This window comes from Gambusia affinis, linkage group LG21 (assembly GCF_019740435.1).
Source record: "Gambusia affinis linkage group LG21, SWU_Gaff_1.0, whole genome shotgun sequence".
Classification (NCBI taxonomy): domain Eukaryota; kingdom Metazoa; phylum Chordata; class Actinopteri; order Cyprinodontiformes; family Poeciliidae; genus Gambusia; species Gambusia affinis.
In genome coordinates this window covers 19,573,350-19,593,455 of record NC_057888.1, presented here as the reverse complement: position 1 = coordinate 19,593,455, position 20,106 = coordinate 19,573,350, and the positions used below count along the sequence as shown (strand labels likewise).

General features: G+C 42.4%; 1 long non-coding RNA gene across 1 annotated transcript; it reads left to right on the top strand.

Annotated features, from left to right (window-relative positions):
* The first annotated feature begins 1,640 nt into the window (after nucleotides 1-1,640).
* LOC122824146 lies at nucleotides 1,641-10,938 on the top strand. Its single transcript, XR_006369453.1, has 4 exons — nucleotides 1,641-1,732; nucleotides 3,681-3,776; nucleotides 4,233-4,399; nucleotides 10,777-10,938. It is a non-coding gene; the product is annotated as an uncharacterized LOC122824146 (long non-coding RNA).
* Nucleotides 10,939-20,106: the final 9,168 nt, after the last annotated feature.

The following is a 20,106-nucleotide window of genomic DNA, read 5'->3' as shown; positions in this document are numbered from 1 at the left end:
ATGTCTCTTCTGTCTCACACACACACACACACATTTTTCAGCTCTTTAGTGTTTAGATCAGTGTGATCTTTCTGAAATCACATTTCATTTAACGACGTCCGTTTGTGGAACAATCTCCACAGTGAAATAAAACCATCCAAACCTCTCTCTGCATTCAAAACAAAATCATCATAATGAAGCGACATGGCATTGAACACGCTGATGTTTATTGTATTTTTTATGTCTTCGAAATTTATCTGCGTCAAATAGCATTCTCGTTTTGTGAATATGGAGCAGATGGAAGTTTTTACTCTCTGCTCCTTTTTATTCGTTGTTTCTTTCTGCTGCTCCGTCAACCTGGTCATCTCTCTCTGCTCACACCATCACAAACAGCAGTGTGGAGAAAGAACAGCGCGAGGCCTTTTTATGCAGGCGATGTCTGTCTTTGTTATGAGATTTATCAGCAAAGTATTTCCTCTCATCCCAGAAGCGTGAGAGCTGATAACCCCGATTGAACTGGGAAAAGAACAACGGAAGGTTTCGTTCCCCAAAACTCGTGGCCGCCACGGAGCAGACGCGCGTCTTTCGTGCATTTCACTGTGGAAGCAGAAAGGCGACAGCGTGACCCTGAACCAGACGGGACCGGACTGCCCAGGCCCTCCTGCAGGCTTTCCCTTCCTCCTCAGTTTCTCTCTGTATCTTAATTATCCTGGAGTGAACCGGCAGAAGCACACACGCTCCAACAAAACTGCTGGCAGAAAGCGTTTTAAATGTATTGGGATTTCCCCCAAAAGCAGCGTATTTTTAGCGTGTAAACAAGTCAGTTAGAGTCTTGGGTTTGTTCCGGTCTCTGTTTTGGACGCCGCTCATCGTGGATCACATCTTTAGAGATGCTGTTTGTGGCAGAAGGCAGGGCGGTCTTTAAGAGCTAAACACACTAATCATGACAGACCACTGGAGGAGCCCAGTGCATCAGCCACACATCAGCGGTTTGGGTCACAGCTATCTGATGTGTATTTTTGCTACCTTTCACAGGGAGATGGCCGTTTTGGATTTGTTCAGTTAAAATGAGACAAACTGGGTTTTTGTACAGTATCTGCTATCTTAGGAGGTTGTAATGGGAATGAAGTTCTGCTAAATACCTTCTTAGGCGTTTGGTTCTCCTCAGGGTTCTGTTTTTTTGTTGTTTTTTTTCCTGGGTAATAAATGCCCTGCTCATGCCACTGCTAGTCCTACACACATGAGCTCTCTCAACTGGACTGAAGAAGCAGTCGGGTAGACACCAAAAGTCCAAAAAAAAAAAAAACAAGACAAAAGCTACAACTTTGCTCTTAAAGATTTTTTCCCCCTTACCTGGTGAACTCCTAGATCTCACGAATCTGTTACCAATCAGAGGAACTGAGGACACAGCCTGTCCAAACACCTTGTGATTTTGTATTTCCTGCTGCTCAACTGTCTTTGAACTCCTGCATAGTTTTATTAATTTGCTCAAACAGCTTCCAGAACCACTCCAACCATTCCTAACCCCCACTCCCCCCGCCCTCCTTCACAGCACCGAGGTGGACAAATTCCAGATTCACTGATCCACATTTTCCATTGAATTGCTAAGTGATATTCCACACCACTTATAGTGTCCCCATTCTCTCTATCTCTTTGCAGCAGCAGCAGCGTGTCCCCTGTGTGCTGCTGAAAGGTTTGAAAGAACTCATGGAACTCCATATTTGCCTCAGATCCGCCGGTGGGCAGGCGGGAGGTTCGTGGTCTAACACTTTACACACTCCAGACTTCACCTTGTCCACCTTGATTTTCCAGAAATGAATTCATGTCAGCGGCAGGTAAAGTGCCGCAGAAATAAAATCGGAAAATTGCAGCATTCTAAAAATAATCTCACATCTGATGAGGTAACATAACCCCCCCCCCCCCCCCCCCCTCCCATGCCGGAGTAATTAGACTGCCATAAAGGATGTCCATATTTTCATCAGAGCTCCATCCTTCACCCCAAACATCCCAGAAAGCTCTGGGTCGAACTGTCAGATCGCTGAGATTAAAATGACAGTTTAAAGAAGTCAGTCCAGACCTGGAATGGTTTCAGCAGCTGGACTGTTTTGGCTCAGCTGTGATTTCACAAGTGTCTGCTGAAGCAGAGCTTCTAGTCTCAAATCATGGATACTGTGATCCCGAGCCAATCACAAGAGAGACAGCAGCAGGTCAAAGATGTATTATTGCTCCACAAATTACAGATACAAATAAATCCTTTTTTGTTTTTCCCACAAGGAGAAATTAATCTACAGGTAGCTTCCAAGAAAGGAAGATGATATCCTAGGTAGGGATGAGAAGTAGACATTTCACAGTTTAACTTATTTCATTTACTCACAGCACCTAGAAAGAGTTTAGATACCCCGAGTCTCCATGATATTTCTAAAACAAAAGCCAAAAAACAAAACAAAACAAACATTAACATCAGAATCAGAAATCTAGCTGGCTTCTTCTTTTCATCACGAAAGTGGAACCTTATGCCTGACTGCTTCTTGTTGGAATCACATTTGGAGCCACTTTCTCTGCCTCCGACTTGTTGAGCTAACCTAAGGCCCTCGAAAAATATTTCCTGTCTCCGTTTCTCATAATAAGCTAGGACAGAAACCGCCCGGAACAAGATGGGGAGAGCTGATGCTTTACACGGAAGCACATGTAAATACTGACGGCGGCCAAACGAGGACCTTCTGGGGCATTTCTTTTTTTGGCAGATGGGCATCATCGCCACGTTGTTGTTGTTGTTGTTGTTGTTGTTGTTGTTTGTTTTTCTTTCTTTTAAAAGGGAAACTTATAACACATGCCAATTTAGTACAAAAAATAAAAAAAGCTCAGTTGCACTTGTAACTGAGAGAACAGGGAGAGAAAGGACAGGAGGCCATGATGGTGGTGTCAGTGGGTGTGAGCAGGACGTCACCGTGGCGAACCCATCTGACATGTCACAAACATCGCCAGACTCAGATCTGCTCTGCAATCTATTGAATTGAAAAGCAAGCGCTCTCTTCATTTACAAGACTAAACTTGTAAATGTTCACAGGTCCAGTTCTACAGAGCTGTGAGCATGTATCTGTATGTATTATGGAGGTTTTCCTATTGGGTTTTTAGATTATTGTCATGCATAATTTAATATTTCTGCCCTATGGATGTCTGCTGGTATTACGTACAGCGGCTTGCAACTTTGACAAAAATAAATAAACTGCTGTGTTACATCGGAAACAGATTTTCTAAATAATGGAAGTAATTTAAAGCATGTTAAGTTCTCTTTTTGTTTTGATGTGGAGACATTGTTTTGTGCAAAAAGCCTTTTTTAATATTAGAGGCATAATCATGAAAGCCCAACCTTTAATTTGAGAAGCTATATTTCTTCAGTGGTGTCATGACCGATGTTTCATTTTTTTTTTTTTATTACAATTATTGATCCCTTGCTGTTAATAGTTTGCACCCCTCATCCCCTCTTTAGCCAGTAATCCAGCCATTTTTCTAAAACTATAACATGAAGCTGCAGCATACATGCAGAAGGATTTTTAATAATTCCTCTTCACACAGTCTAAATGTCTAGTTAAGGGTCGTCTCTTCGCTCTCTCCTCTTCAGGAGGTCAAAAGTCAATCATGCTTAAGCTGTTTTTTTTTTCTTTCTTTCTTCTTCATATTTTTTATTGCATCATCGTCAGACGATTGGAAAAAAAGCAACTCAAAGTGACACCAGACAGAAATGAAGCAACTTCTTGGGGTGGCTCCCGCTGCTGCTTCAGGTTTCCTGCACCAAGGTGAAATGCTTTTCTCAGATGCATGCTGTCGTTTTTTCTTTATCGAGTGTTTGGAAACATTTAAGAAATTCTGGGTAACATGATCTTGAGCGCGGTTTGAATGTCTACAGGGGAAGCTGAAGCTTGTCGTTTGGGATCAGAACCGACTTTTGTTTGAGAGTTATCTGAGGATGAGATTTGGACGTTATCTTTCACTGCCTTAGAGCAGAGATAAAACTGACAACTTAGGTTTTTAAAGAACTGTTCTTTTTCTTATTATTATTATTATTATTATCCCATAAACATGCAAGGCTTTGGTAATTGGACTGGCCTTCATTAATTAATGCTGTGTTTTTCCGCTCCCATGAATGAGTTCTGGGTGTTGGCAGTGTTTCTGCTGCGGCACCGTTTAAAAATAACCGTCATGCCAGCAGCGAATGCCATGATTGTTGTTTTCACATTCTGTGGTGTCACCAGCAGCCGCTTTGAGCAGAAAACTTCCATCCTCTGAAGCCGGCGTGGCCGCCTGTTCCATGAGGAGGTTAGCCGGCACTAAAACGTTGCCTTCACCCCGTCGGACCGGACGGTCTGAGAACGCGGCATCTGGCCCAGCCTGCAATTTACCCAGACACCGCCTCGTTGAGGTAAGAGCAGTTCATCCTCCTCCTGCATCCACAGCCCAGAATTAAAAACAGAAATCCGTACCTGGGTTTTCTTTCTTTTTTTTCTTCTTCTTTTTTTTTTTTTTTTTTTTTTGGCACATATATATTCATGCAGTCAAAGAGTGCGTGAAAATATATTTAAATATATTTTTAAAAAGTAATTTCTTTTCTGGGCAAAATAAAAAAAAATTAAACGCAACATCCAGATAAACTCAAGGAAGTAGAGATACAGATAGAAACCCAGAGGAAATATGACACCAGGTATGAAATGTTCAAGTGCAACAAAGTAGTTTACTGTATTGACTTGATGGTGTCACGCTGTTTATGGAGCTTTTTTTTTTTTTTTTCTCAATCTTTTTCTCCGAAGAGTTTTTGCGGCGCTAGTGGCTCATATTTTTGCGACAGTAGGCAGACAGGAAAGAGGGCGAGGAGAGGGGGAAGACACGCGGGAAAGATCGTCGGGACCGGGAATCGAACCCGCGACGCCCGCGACGAGGACTAAGGCCTCCAAACGTGGGGCGTGCTTACCCATCAACCCCCTGGTTTCCCCGTTTTAATGTTTAGAGCCTTGAACCTTAACTATGGAAGGAGGGCTAAATAAAAATAACTCTTAAGCTTAATGTTACATGTGTGTAAGTGTATGAACCAAAGACGATTTCTGTACACAGAACTAATCCAGATGATAAAATATTGTTCACAGCTCTGTGAGGTCACAGATAATTTCCACCAGAGAGGCGGCGGCAGCAGCAGCAGCAGCGGCAGAAAACTGCACAGTAAAACAGAAGCCCCAAAAACTCATAACATAACGACAGCCAGGGGGATCACAAATAAGAGCTGGAGGAGCGCAGGGCCCCGGCGTCTGAGTAATATTTCATCACAGAAAAGCTAAATAAATTCCTCGCTCCAGTCAAGTGAGACCGCGTCCATGCAGGCAGATGTAAGAGTCGGGGAACTGCTGGAGGAATGTGGTTTTGGCTCGGAGCGAGGCCCGAGGAGAGACTGGGGCGTTCTTCTCACGTTAACACTTTCCGTTTAGGATTTAATCACAATCTGCTAGTGTTTGTGAATCAGAGAATGCTGAAAAAAAGGAAAAAAAGAAATTTCATTGTAATTACATTTTTTCCTCTTTCTTTCTTTTTATGAGCAGCCTGAGAAATGTTTCGAAATGATGCCATCACAGGGCAGTCAGTGTTTAAATCACAAATGCACACACAGTCGAGGCCCAGAGCGAAACCCAAACACGGAGAGTAATGAAAGCAGAGCCTGAAAAGCGGCGTGGAGCTGCAGCGGGGGCTGGCAGGCGGCGTGGCAGAGCCGCGGCAGCCAGCTTTCAAGGCCAACAGAACCGAGGCCTCACATCATTCAACGATTCCAGCTGGAGCCAAATCCATAATTAGACCATAAATCTGAAATCGACTTGGGCACCGGCTGCCAACGCAGAAGCTCACTCTTCCAGATGTTAGATGTTCTTTTATTTTCCTTTTCCTCCCGCTCATCAGATAAATATGTATACATGTTGGGGTTCAAACTGGAACGTAAAGCTGTCCTGGTTTCACATTCCCATCACTGGGGGTGAAGGGGAAGGTTTACGGCTTGATGAAGTCGGGTCATGATTTCATTTAACGCAGCCAGCTGGTTTACGGATTTATCCGACGTCGGATCAAATCCCGCCCAAAGGCAGGTCTGCAGTGGATTGACCCAATCAGGAGGGTTTCTGCTCCATGCAACACACACTCACTGTGTTTGTGCATGCATGCTGTTTAAATAAATTACGTGTGTAATTAATAAAGCATCAAAAACGCTTTTGGGACATTTGGGACTGGATGCACACGGAGCACTTAATTTCTTGAGAATTACTTTATGGATAAAAGCTAAATCTGATTCAGTAACAGCTAAGCTAATTTGGATCAAAGTACAGTAGGCTAGTTTCTATGGTTTCCTTTTTTCACTCCTTAACTCTGAAATGCTTCATTTCACATTAAAGCTGCAGTATGTAACTTTTATAGAAAAATTAGGGTTTTTTAGTTTGTTTTTCTTACATTTTTGTGTTGAGACAGTTTGTGAGACAGATAAACTGTGAAAAGACCGATCTCCTCCTCCTCCTCCTCCCTCAACTAGCATCGCAATCTGAAGAAATGCAAAAACAGCCAATCAGAGCCAGGAGGAGGGTCTTGGCACTGTCAATCAATCTCTCATGTACACGCTGCTCTATGTGCTACTGGTGGAGAAACAACTCATTATTACAGGAAAACTGTTTATCTGTCAACATTAGTGGTCATGCTAACTAGCCTGAACATTTTACGCTATAGCAGCAGGATAGTAGAGAGCAAGAGGAGGAGAAATAGTGACAGTGTGTTTGCGTATAATACTTTGTGTGGACCATTTTCCTAAGCCATTAAGTGTACATACTACGTTTTGTACCAGGCTTCGGTCCCCACAAAGCAGTGTTTTGTGGGGCAGGGCTTAGATTTAGGAATAAGGTGTGAATTGAGTTTTGGTTAGAGTTAGGGTAAGGGCAAAGGTTAGGGCATAGAAATGAATGGAAGTCAATGGTAAGTCCCCACAAAGATAGCCATGCAAATGTGTGCGTGTGTGTGGGTGTGCGTGGCATTGTATTTGATACATTGCAAGGACCTATTTCCTAACAAATACTACTATGCGGGAACCTTCTGTTCATTATAGGACGCCATTAGAAAAAGTGCTAAAAACCTCTCAACATTCAAAACTCACACTTGGGGAATGTTGGTTTGTTGGTTGTTTCTTGTAATGGTAATTATGTGAACTTAAGAACAATAAGTGCTGCGGCGATTTGTACTAAATTTATGATATTTAGTTTATTTTTGTCATTTCTTTTTACATGTTTTTGTCATTGCTTTTTTTAGGATTATTACTATGCTTGGTACCATCAGAAAACTATTTCAGTTGCTGTTCTCCAGCTGCAGCAGGTGACTCCAGCCTCCTCTGTTTTAGCCCATTCATCCGTCTAGCTGACTGGGTGCTACACAAACCTCAGCCAACCTCTGCTTTCTCTACGTTGAATGTTTTGTCAAATATGCAATATACTTTTTTCCGATTTTTTGTTTTTTTTCATTTACATTTTGCTTCAAACTAGAGGCAAACTTTAAAAAAAATAAACTAAAAACAAAATACAACAGGAGAAATAAAAGTGAATTGAGAAAGGTAATTTACTGAAAACTGAACTTAAACACACCGGCTCTTTATCAGCTGATTGACAGTTTCAGAATGTAGCCTTAAAAAGTCTGAGTCTGTGATGACGTTTGGGCTTCATCTGATTCCTGTTAGCTATTCACACTGTCAGAAGCCGATGCCAGTAGGATAAATGGGCTTAAGAAAAAAAAAGAACAGTGAACTTCTGACTGGGAAGTCCTTTTGTTTCCATTCGATCTTTTATTTGTACTGGTGCACAAAGCCAGTCTTCAGGGGTCATAGTCCTGCAACTTTTAGATCTGTTTGTGCTTTGACAGACCTAAATCAAATAATTAGGCCATTAAGTAGGACTTTGCACAACTTGACTGCATGATGAAATGAGAAAGCCATTGGATTCAGATGCGTTGGCCCTGGGACATGTCTAAACGTTGCAGCCCACTAACCCTCACAACGGTTTGAGTTTGACAGGCCATCCAGAGATCCAATGCAGTCATAACTCAGACCATTAAACCCACAGAAGTACCTGTACTTGAACTCCACAGTGTGACTCTCGCAGCGTATGCGGTTACAAAACACTTGTCACGCCTTTGTTATTCCACATAATCTGATTGAAAGCCAATCCTCCAGCAAAGTGGATAATGCACACACACAGAGACTGAATGAAACTAAAGTATGCCGTGTTTGTGTGACCTGGGTCCAATTTCCTCGGAGAAGACTTTAGTTGAGTTTGCTGCTCTCTTATGTGACGGTGGGAGAGGTCCATCCAGACTTTGTATTCTTTAAATTCAGTGGCCCACTGTGGAAGGGAGCTACGTTTTCAGTTGTTGGTCATAATGGACCTAGATTCAGATCACATTTAAGACAAAAAAGTCAACACATGGAAAAAAGAAAGTAACTCTCCCTTAGTCTTAGCAAAGTTCTCAGGAAGAGTGCGACAGATGTCTCGGCCGGACAACGGGAGAAAGATAGGGGTGTCCCGTCAGACCGTCAGATCACAAAATCGCAAGAAAAAACATAATATAAAACAAAAACTTGTAAAAGCGCACCCTGCCTAGTACGAAGCTCTTGAAGAACTTGGAGAGTCCAGCCGTCTCTTCGGAGGACCAGCCAATACATCTGGCTACCAAAGCAGGAGTTTTTCTAGGTCTAAAGAGTTGTCTTCAAAGGGAATACCAGTCGTATTATGTTGGTGGTTTACAAAAAAGAAAAGGGAAACAAAAAGCACTAATCTAACCCCAAAAAGCTGAAATCAGAATGGAGAAGAAAAATAAGCAAAGGAATTACTGCACCAAGGTCACATTATTTATACAAATAATACATTTGTTTCCATATATATGCCAATCACCCCCCTGCACCCTCTCAACCCCCCTCAATAAAAGGAAAATGAGTTTATAAATGATCTTTCATTGAGAGCAAAGCACCACAGGTCAGCATGTGTCTGCTACATGAAAATCTTTGAGGCATGTGGAAAACTAACACCCAGCCCATGTTGACATAAAGTGATTAGTTTATTATAGGAGCCAGTGGCCTGAGGAGGATGAAGAGGAGGAGAGGGAGGGTTTGCTTCCAGTTTGCAGCAGTAGCGGCCGGTGAGTCCTGAACCGGATAATGACGACACCGCCGAGGAATCCGCCGTGGCCCGAGGTCCGCCACACAGAACGAGAGAACCGTGAACACTGGGAATCAGGCCAGAGCGGCCGCAGGGACGCGCCTGCCAGCCTGGCTTCACCCCGCGGGCCCGAGGCACGGATGAAAGGATCCAACCCCCCCCTGCCCGACCACGCAATCTCATTTTTCTCACCGTGTGGGCTGTGTTTGGGAAAGAGTGGGTTAAAAGAAAATTAATCAACCTCTAATTAAATTGACGGGGCATTAAATGTGAGGAAACCCGACCAGCTGAGCTAACATGCTACCGAGGCCAGAGGTTCACACCAAACAGCTTTTCTCTTCACCCATGTTTAGAAAGGCTGAGAAATATCCATCATTTACAGAGCTGCTGAATCAAAGGTAGTTGGGAGGACTGTGTTTATGTAAAAAAACTAAATTACGTTCCTTAAAATCAGCTTACGCATGACTGTTGATCGGAGCACTACTTAGTAGCTTTAGCCCCACCCGAGAAGGCCTGGGCATTGTCTTCAGCTTGAGAGAAGTAGAATTTGTTTGACTGACCTCTGACCTCCGAACAATCTACAGGAAAACTGAAGTCCCTTCCTTAGCTTTATGGAACGTCAAAGAGCCTTAATGTGAACAAGGTACAAAAATGTAAACATCCATCTCCAAGCAAAGTGTTTCCACCGGTAGTGACGAAGCAGTCGGTTCTGGTATCAGGACTCTGCTGCTCCGAAAGTCAATGGTGAACTTCAGAGGATGGACGCAACAAGAGTAAATGCCACTTCACCTCCGAACGCAGCCAATCTACAACTCTACAACCAATCACTCTGCACCGCTCTGAAACTAAAACTCTCAGTTTTATTCACGAGGTTTCCCTCCCCTTGACTGAAAGACTCTAAGCCCTGATCCAAACGAACTGCAGTCTGAACATTTTTATTATTATTATTATTATTATTATTATTATTATTATTATTATTATTATTATTATTATTATTATTATTATTATTAATCATTTTTATTGCACTTAGATCTCCATTTGGCAAAGTTGCCTCATTCTTTTCTACAACATCAGCTCATGTGACGAAGCTGGAGAAACATCTTTCCAATCCTCCTCACTCTTACTTTATAAGTCAGCATGACAAAACACTCGCCTGATAGCAGCGAGCATGATAAAGTAAGTGATGTGAAGGAACCCGACACCTTATGAAACCATGCCCGACGTCTCACAGCGCGGCGGAGAGGCGAGGCCGCGCTAATGCGAGACAGATCCGCTCTCTCGGCCGAGTGTCTGCTGCAGGCTCACACAAAGATCCTGCATCAGAAAGTTGACCGACAAACGCATTGCGTTATTGGGCTGTGTTACTTTTAGCAGTTGAAGCAACACTTGGCAGATCCCTGCGGTTTTCCGACTCGCAGCCAGAGTGCTTTCGTCTTCGGTTGGGGCAGCATTCACACATCGAGACAAAACTCTGCGTAATATCTCAAACCTTTCCAGGTGTTTTCATGCTTTTCTAACCCACAGATTTTGGCTGGATCTTTACATTCTTTTTTTTTTTCTCTCTTTCTCTCTCTCTGGCTAGCATGTTATCAGCGCTAATGAAAGCATAACAAGGCCATGGTCTGCTACTTCTGCTACTTTTGGAAAGTACATTTCCTGATTCTTCAGGACCGTCATGTTTAGCGCATCAAACTGTTCCTGAACCGACATAATCGTGGCACTGCCTTAGCCGTACCATTTTTCACTTCTGCTGAGAAAGCTCCTGACAGACTGGCCCACCTTTAACTGCTCAGTTGGAATGCGAATGAAAAACACCAGCCTATAAATAAATGTATGCACACACTGCTAATATGGCTATTTTTTATTCTCAGATGGCCACTATAATTTACAGCAAGAATATGTACACATAAAATATAACATAAAATCTAACTATATCTCACCTGGGTCATCTTTAGCCTCAGTCCATGCAATAAATTAGTACTGTTAATATGTGGAGGGTTGTGTGAATAATGTGACAGCCATAGCAGCAAAAACATTTGGAAGGTAGAAACATAAACAATGCTAACGTCGCCGAAGCTGCTATAAGCAGCGTCATCTGACCTCGCGTCATGTCTGACGGAGGTACCAGACCCAGAACCAGAGGGAGGACCACTAGACGGATCAGGGAGTTTTATGTTGGTTACTGGACATGTTTGCATTTGTAATGAATTTTCTGTAATCCCATGATAAAATATTAGGAAGAATGCCCATTAGCAAAAAAAATAAAAATAAAAAATGCACTTCTGTTGGCCACAAGGAACTCAGAAAGGCTTAATGTTAGGCTGCTTTATCCATCCCATAACTGTGGTTGTACTGTGAGTCACAGTGTATTTAGTTGGGCTGACCAAAAGAAATTACTGTACAAATCGCACCACAAATCTGGAACAAACTTCCAGAAAACTGTAAAGCAGCTGGAACACTGACTTCCTTTAAATCTCAATTAAAAACCCACTTGTTTAGAGTTGTATTTGAAACGTAATCAATTAGAAATTTAATGATGAAACCTGACTTAATGTAATGTTTTGATTGTTGATGTTATGTTGCGTTGTGTTTTTGTGTCTGATATGATGTAAAGCACTTTGAAATGCTTTGATGCTGAAATGCGCTATACAAATGAAGTTTGATTGATTGATTGATTGAAATACTAACTACATTCTCTCAAATCATTTGAATGAATCAGTGACCAAGTAACGTGGATTATAAACTCCAAATTAGATTGTTAGACAAGTAGTTCTGTTGACAGTCAAATATTATTATTTAAGGATGTTTGTCACTCAGTCCCTGCTGCCTTGTGTTTTTTCATGTCATGTAATATTGATATTTTTTATCTTTACCTCATGTTGTAATGTCATTCCCTTACTTGGGGTGTTGCCTTGATTCTTTCTGGCAAGTCTGAGAAATCTTTTAATCTCCCGTGGAAACCAGTCAGCTGTGTAGAACATCTGGGTGGACCTAGCCCCGCCTTCAAGGACGAAGCTTCTCCTCTTCATTTTTCACGTTTTAGAGCTTCCGCCTCACAGAGCAGACCTTCCAGCGTCTCCCCCACTCAGCTCCTTCAGACTAGCCGGCAACAATCAGCAAACACCTGGTGGAACTGCACATCTGCTGAGCTCTTTATAGGAGCTACTTCTCAGTGCATCACTGGTAAAAATGTTAAAAGGTTAATAGAGGAGCCATGTTGTGATGACTTCCTGATGACTTTATGTGAAGCAGCCCAGCAACCCACACACCACAACACGACCTATCCCGTCTGATCTATCATTTCCACTCAGAACACCCAGGTGGAACCTTTTGGGAAAAGTATTTTACTCCCTCCAAGTGATCAAGTTAGAGGGTTCTTCTGGACTTAAATGTCCAAAGTATGGTGGGCTCATCAAACAGCACTTAAATGAAAACTGATTTTCCAATGAGAGATCAGAGTCCGACTAGTACTTCATGCCAGCATCGGTTTTTGGGGCCAGATTTCTCAGTAATTTGAATCTGCCTTGCCTGAGCCTGAAGGAAAAACCTGATGAAACCAGAGTTCACTGCAGTTCAGGCCTTTTTAATCAGCGATAAAACAGGTTACGAGGAGAGAAGGCCAGCGGTGTCTCAAGCCACGACTACAACATGCTGAACAGAGGACCAAACCTGACAGCCACTGAGCTGCTGCCAAGAGAACTGACCCATGTTAAATCAGCTCAGTGTTCCCCAGAGAGACTCTGCACGGTTCTGTTGTAAACTTGGTGATTGGAAGGACAGACTTGGAGAAAGACAGAGGACATGAAGAGTGGAGCAGTTTAACAGCCCTCTAATATCAGTTGGTCACTTTTAGTTTGACCACATAATCTTCAGTCTGAGGAAGGATTTGTCATTTCTGGTGGAGCTTTCTGAAGGTCAGGAGGAACGGTGCCGGTTCAGGAACACCTGGGACTTTTAACAAGACCCAACAGGCTCATGATGGACGGGCTTAGAGAAACATTCTCCACCCTCATCACGCTCCAACGGTGTCTGCTCAGATCACACAGGATCAGATGGTCACTGGGGAAGTAAAGTCACTCTGCCATGTGGTATAAAGATGAAAGACGATGAACTGGACTGAGATATTTCTTCTTCTTCTCATTCAGATCTTGACTTCAGATTGTTCTGTCACCATCCAGTGGGAAGTTTCTTTACTGCAGGGAAATATGTCTTAATTGGGACACAGTTTCTACCTGACCAAAGTCAGCAGATCCCATCTGTTCCTGCTTAACCTTGATGTGTGAAATACAAGGTCTGATCAGTATTTTAAGAGAAAATAGCTCCAGGTGGTGGATGGATAGATGGGACATGGGGACCACAGAGGTGTAGGAAACTGTTTTTCTTCCTCACTTTTCCAAAACAAGCCTGTCCATCCAACCGAGGAGCAACATGGGTGGAGGTGTTCGGCTCTCAGCTGGATGTTCTTAAAGTTCTTCTGGCATCAACAAGGTCAGGAGGTGAAGCACTGACAGGCAAATGAGCTGCAAGACCTTTCTGAAAGAGCCAATCAATTCAAAGCTCTGCTCCAAAACTTCACATCAGTTTTATTATTCAGTCTGTTCCTGTTTCTCTCCATGGACAGGTCAGAGGAATGACGAGTGTTCAAAGCAAAGGGCCAAAAGACAATTAGAGCCTCATCAGGAAGTGGCTGACACTTTTTCAAGCTATGCTGGGTTTCACATTCATGTCCGTCTATACTGCGACCGAAAGAGAAGCAACTTTACCTTTAAGATCTATTCAAAGTAAGTTGCCATAATTTAACCATCATCAGGTGACATGAAGGAGGGATAACAGTGTTTATAACGGGAACAGCTGATTTAGTTTCAGCTCAAAGGACAAAATGCTGCAGAGCCAACAATCAGTTTCAGTTGCTGCTTCCGTTAAAAAATGTCCACAAAACTCCATCAATATTCCACTAATTTAGGGGGGCGGGATCACAATTTTGCAATCGTGATGTTTCCCTTGAATAAAAGCACAATTAAAATCACATGTAAGTCATTAATAAAAAAAATCCTGTGCCGTCATTCCCCAACCACTTCCCATCGTCTTCTCTGTTGGTTTGCGCCAATTACATCCAAATTACAAACTCAAATTTCTTTTCAGTCATATTTAAAATATGAAATGACTACGACCTGATGACATATGACCATTTTATAACAACTAATGGTAACATAGTTACTTGATTGCACTATAAAATGATACCAGGTGCCTGAAAAACATACAATGCTGCCCCGTTAGTAGAGGAATATAATAAGAACAGGTGAAGATGCGATCATGTTAAAATAATGTTGAAGCCACAGAAAAAAATTTTTTCTGAAAGTATAAAAAAAAAAAAAAAATGTTATAACAATCATGGTGACTGCTGCGTTATGACACCAAAAGAAAACCTAACCTCCATTCAATCATCTTCAAAAATCGAGACATGAAAAATGCAGCAGAGAAAAACCCGTTGGACGACGGACGTATTCCCATGTGGATTTATGGGACCCTGGCAGTTTTTGTGGAAAACTTGGTTTGCTTTCCTTGAACAACCCTCACTGGTGAGCTCTGGCTCTGGCTGTTATTCTACAAGGGCAGCTGTGAAGACAGATGGGATGTAAAATCAATTTGTATTTCATTTGCCCTGCATGATCACGGCTTGCAGCAACCACAGCGTGTAAAAGTCAGACAGACAGAACCAGACAGAGCTACGGCCAAAATCCCCCAACCATGTATTGGGTGACACCATTAGACGATAGAATGCCACAGTGGTAAAAACAACAACAAAAGAAACCACAATCAGACTCTGACTGGGACTACATTTCAATCAGATGGGCATTAATGTTCAGCTGCATGATGTTATGACATGAAATTATTGCGCAAACAGTAAAAAAAAAAAGAAAAAAAGGAATTTTTTAAAATAATCCTCCTGATCCCAGCACCGATCTTCCCCCCCTTTTTCAGGATTCAGTGGAAAAACACATTGTTGAATAATGTCTCTCTCCTGCCTCGCTGCATCGCTGCCAACATGTCACCGCAAGGATTCCTATTAGAGCAAACTGCTGGCAGGACGGGGCTGTGTTTCCTGGAGTGTGCCACATGCCTTCTCATTAATTGAGGTCAGCTTTAAAAGGGACCGGGGAGCTGCTGCAGTAACGCCGTGCTACCTGGAGCCGCTGTTCCTGGAACGGGTTCCAGCAGGAGGACGGTACTGGCTGCTGCTGAATCGCAGGTGGAATACAGGAGGAGTGGATGAATACTGTCACCCAGCGAAGAAGAGAAAACAAAGTGCAAAGTTACCAAGTGCAGGGAAAGACAGAGGAAACAGAGTATCTCTGTACCACAGGAGATTTTCCTAAAGCTCTGGACTGTTTCCACGGAACGTTGTAAAGCAAATTTTTGTTGTTTTTTGTTGCTTTTCATCATGTTACAATGTTGTTCCTTCATCATAGTCATGTCTGGAGTGTAGCTTTAATTCTTTCATGCATGTTTGAGAACTCATTGAATCTCCCATGGCAACCAGTCAGCTTTGCAAAAACCCGGGTGGACCTAGCCCCGCCTCCTCAGACACACAGTTTTCCAAGCTTCCGAGCCTCCCAGAGCAGCCCTCCCCTGCAGCTCCCTCGCTCAGCTCCTTCAGACTAGCCAGCAGCAATTAGCAAACACCTGTTGGAGCTGGGCCTCTGCTGAGCTCATTATATGCTGGTAAAAACGTTGTTAAAGGGTTAATAGAGGAGCCATGTTGTGATGACTTCCTGGAGGCGAAGTTTCAGAAAGAGCAGGAGCTTCTTAAAAAGACAGAGGTCCAATTTCAAGGTGTTTAATTTCTTTTAAGTAATATTTGATATAAACAGCAGTTTTATAACAACAGAAGGTAACATAGTTGCTTGATTGCGTTATAAAAATGGCACTGCGTGCCTAGAAAACGCAGAATATTATTTGACTACTTGATGCTAGACAGTTAGCTTCTATAAAATCGATCCTCTGTGGAGCTAATCGTTTGTAACTGAATTACTAGAACTCGAGCTCCAAGCAATTGTTTACGGTAAGTGTTTGTATTTAGCCAGTGCCGCAGGGTGAACGACTGTTCCCTGATATTAAGGTTGAAAAAAGAAGCTCTCATTTATTCTGGGCGGTGGATGTGGGACGATGATGCACTCGCTCCAATTAGGAACCGTCTGAGCGACTGCAGGCCTGTGATACATTGCGACTTTCCCTAACAGCCTAATCCTTTTGGCCTCAACCAACATTTTAGTGCGTGGCTGAGGGCTAACCCCTCACGGAAATGCGAGTCACACCAGCTTCAGAAGACGCAGTCGCATGGGTAAAATGGCAACTGGTGACACCACAGAATGTGAAAACAACAATCATGTCATTTGGCGCTGCCATCAAGGCTATTTTTGAATAATGCTGAGTCTGGAAACGCCCAACGTTTTTAACAAGAGCTAAAAGAGAAAGGCAATAAAAAAATAAATAAAAAAAAGTTCCCCCAGAACAAAAGTGTTGCTTGTTTCTTCTGAAATATATGAAACATACGACGGCGAACATGTCGTGCTTCCAGGCAGCCTCGGTGGGATATGAGCTTCTGCTGGAGATGATGAATCTTAAATGGAAATTAAAGGAAAGAAAATCGACCTTTGAACTATAATCCCTTGTGAGGTTAAATGGATTGCGTTTGTTTTTAAAATGCTGCCTAATTTAGTTTATCAGGAATAAAACGCCAAAATTGTCTTGCAGTCATTTTGAACAGTGAAATGTTGAGATGCTTCCAGTCAACATGAGCTTTCATTTGCATATGAAAGTAGATGCATCATCTCAGTAGCAGTTCTAAGTCCTCTAGATCTGCACTGAGGCAGCAGCTGAAAACCAAAATGATTTTATTTATTTTATTTTTTTTAGCATAATTCTTTTAGACTTTAGGCCTCTGAGAGTCTTTAGTGTTGCCACTGAGGTATTGAGTTACATCATCTTTAGAAGGGAGCTCTTAATTTCTTGCAGGTTTCTAGCCAGGCTGGTTTAGGAGCTCAGAAGAACTGGAAACAACTGAGCTCAACTCAACCGTGTGCTTTTCACCCAGTCCTGTACTTTGAGGACGATGCCACAATATAAAACCTGGACGTTTTTCCTTTTCAACTCTTACTGCATAGTCGACAATAAAATCAATCAGGCAATTAGGACACCCTTTCCAAATATACCTTTTTGTAGAGCAAATCAATCCAAAACTAAATATAAGTACAGGGCCTGTATCATCTGTACTGCAGATACTGATAACAACAACAATAACGATACAGATAATGATACCTTTTTTAAATCAAAATCTGATATATTTACCAGACTGCTGATCTTTAGGTGTTTCCTTGGTTTCTCCTTTTAATTATTTCTGTTCAAATCTCTGACAGAATTTGGACAAATTCTTTAGGCGTCTACAAAAGGCTTCAGTAATATATTAGCACGATAAACAGGCTTTAAAATGCCTGTGCAGGTATTTGCTTCCAAATGTAGGGGTGAATAAAAGACAGAGGCTGACTTTAATAAACAGGAGTCCGCGGAACATCCATCACAGCGAGGTAACCGATTACTTCAGTATGCTACAGGAATCATATTTCTTCATCAAGCGGGAAATGATTTTTCGAGCGTCTGTATTCTTGGATTTGGCTTGGCGACGTTTCATCGGCTGTTGATGTCGTTGGGTTTCTGGCGGACCTGCTGGCCAAGGTGAACGTCTGGAGTGCGTCACGCCAGGAGAGTCGCTGTGCCTGTCCGTCCACTGCCATTGGGATAAACGTGGAGTTCCATGACTTCTTTCGAACCTCTCAGCAGCACTCAGTGGAGAGAGAGAGAAAGAGAAAGACGGGGAGGAAAAAAATGAAAAGAGAACGAGGAACAGTGTGGAATATCACTTAAGGCTTTTCAACGGAAAATCTGGCTCAGGGGATCTGGACGTTTGTCCACCTGAATACGGTCAGGAATGAGAAGACAAAGAAAACTTGGTTTTATTGTTTTTACAGGAAGTGACAGTGGGAGCTGTCTCACCAAACCTCGACACTTCATGATGCTGCTCTGCTATCAATTGACAAACCATTGAGTTTGCAGGCGTAGAAAGTCTGGATTTCAGCTCTGCGGCAGAGTTCAGTTTCGGGAATGGCAGAGGCATGCGGCGCATATTAATACAGTGTGTCAGACGACCGATCCCAGAGGAGAGGGACACACTTTGGAAGTGTTTGAGGTCATTTCAGCTCCCTGGGATACCAAATACTGAACAAAGAGCTAGCTAACAACCGAAATCTTTTTGCCGGATCCGTGACACCACAAGTGCGCTGAAATCTTTATTTGAATAAACATTTTGGTCTCGATCCGGATTCACCCGCTGTAGGAGGGAGATCTTTGTGTGGTCCTGGTTCAAATAAATACAGCTAAATGGCTGCCATCGTTTTGAAAGGCAGCAAAAATACACAGCAGACAGCAAACACCGCTGGGACCCAAACCGCTAATGTGCGGTGTGTGCTTGGTGCGCCTAGCTTCTGTGTGCACTCAGCTGCCGCGGTGGCTCGACATGATTAGTTTGTTTAGCTCTTAATTACCGCTCTGCCCTCTGCATGATAAACAAACATCTCTTATGGTGAGATCAACGCTGAGTGGTGGCCAAGCAGAGATCCGAGGGCATTCCAGAAAAACTCGGAGTATTTAAACCCAGAGTTTCCCAAAACTACCTTTCCCAGCAGCTTACTAAGGCAGCTTAGTATAAATTGTCTTCACACTGCAGCATGAAGTGACCCAATTCATTTTTTCTTTTTTTTTTGTCAAATCGGATTATTTTGCCGTGGCTGGTCACACTTCCAAAGATATGTCCCTGTGAGTGTTGTCCTCCGGGCAAACGACCTGAAAGTGTCCCACATGCACAGTAGAGGGCGCAATAACTTCAGCGTTTTCACTGTTTTGCCAACAGCCATAAAAAGAAGAGCGGTTGTTTTTCACTCAGATTTTCTTCCAGCTTGCACGTATCAGAATGCAAAATAGTGACATTTGTCGAGTATCAGTGACGTTCAGGTCGGATGGATGTGACCTGGACGTTAGGTCACATTTGAATCGGATTCGTATTAGATACATAAGTGGCCTAAAATCAATTTCGAATCCGTTATTGAGAGTATTATGGAAAGATCATCGAAAAAAAAAAAAAAAAAACAAAAAAAAAACGGAATTGGGTCACTTCAGGCTGCAATGTGAATGCAGCCTACCTGGAGTAAATCACCATGGTTACAAATACTACAAAAGTAACAATGAGTTTTCTTGAAGAATTATTTTTATTATCTGACACCTCTAGTTGATTAGAGAAGAGGTTTTCATTTGTCGAAACTGATTTCCGTTTCATTAGATTGTCTCTTTATGTCAACATCGCCATGGTGAATGTTTTGTATATAGCCACTGTATTTTGAGCTGAACTCAAACACACCTTGGTGATTATAATGTGCATTCCCTGGATGTAAACCGAAATGCCTTTTTTGTGTGTGATTCTTATTTGTGAAATGTTCTGTATAAATAGGCCTTGTTTACTTATTAAGCACAGGGAGCTTTTACAGGGTTTTGTAATGTTGGTTATATAAAGTTATTCATTGGGCTACATAGTTCTGTTTTATGCGGGAATAAATCACGTAAGGCGTTTGGCTGTAACCGCAGACGGGAATTAGACTGAATTTACTCTTTCGGAAGCGGTTCCAAACGTGATTGGATGCACGTGTGACATGAATCTGAAGCTTTAGAATTTGCATTTTTGCTAAATAAAACACGGCTGCTCAGATGTGCCACAACCGTAGCCAACGGAAAGGAAAAATATTTATTAAGCATTTATGTTTTTGGTTATTTGAGTTTTTCTTTTTACTGTTTTTTTATTTTATTT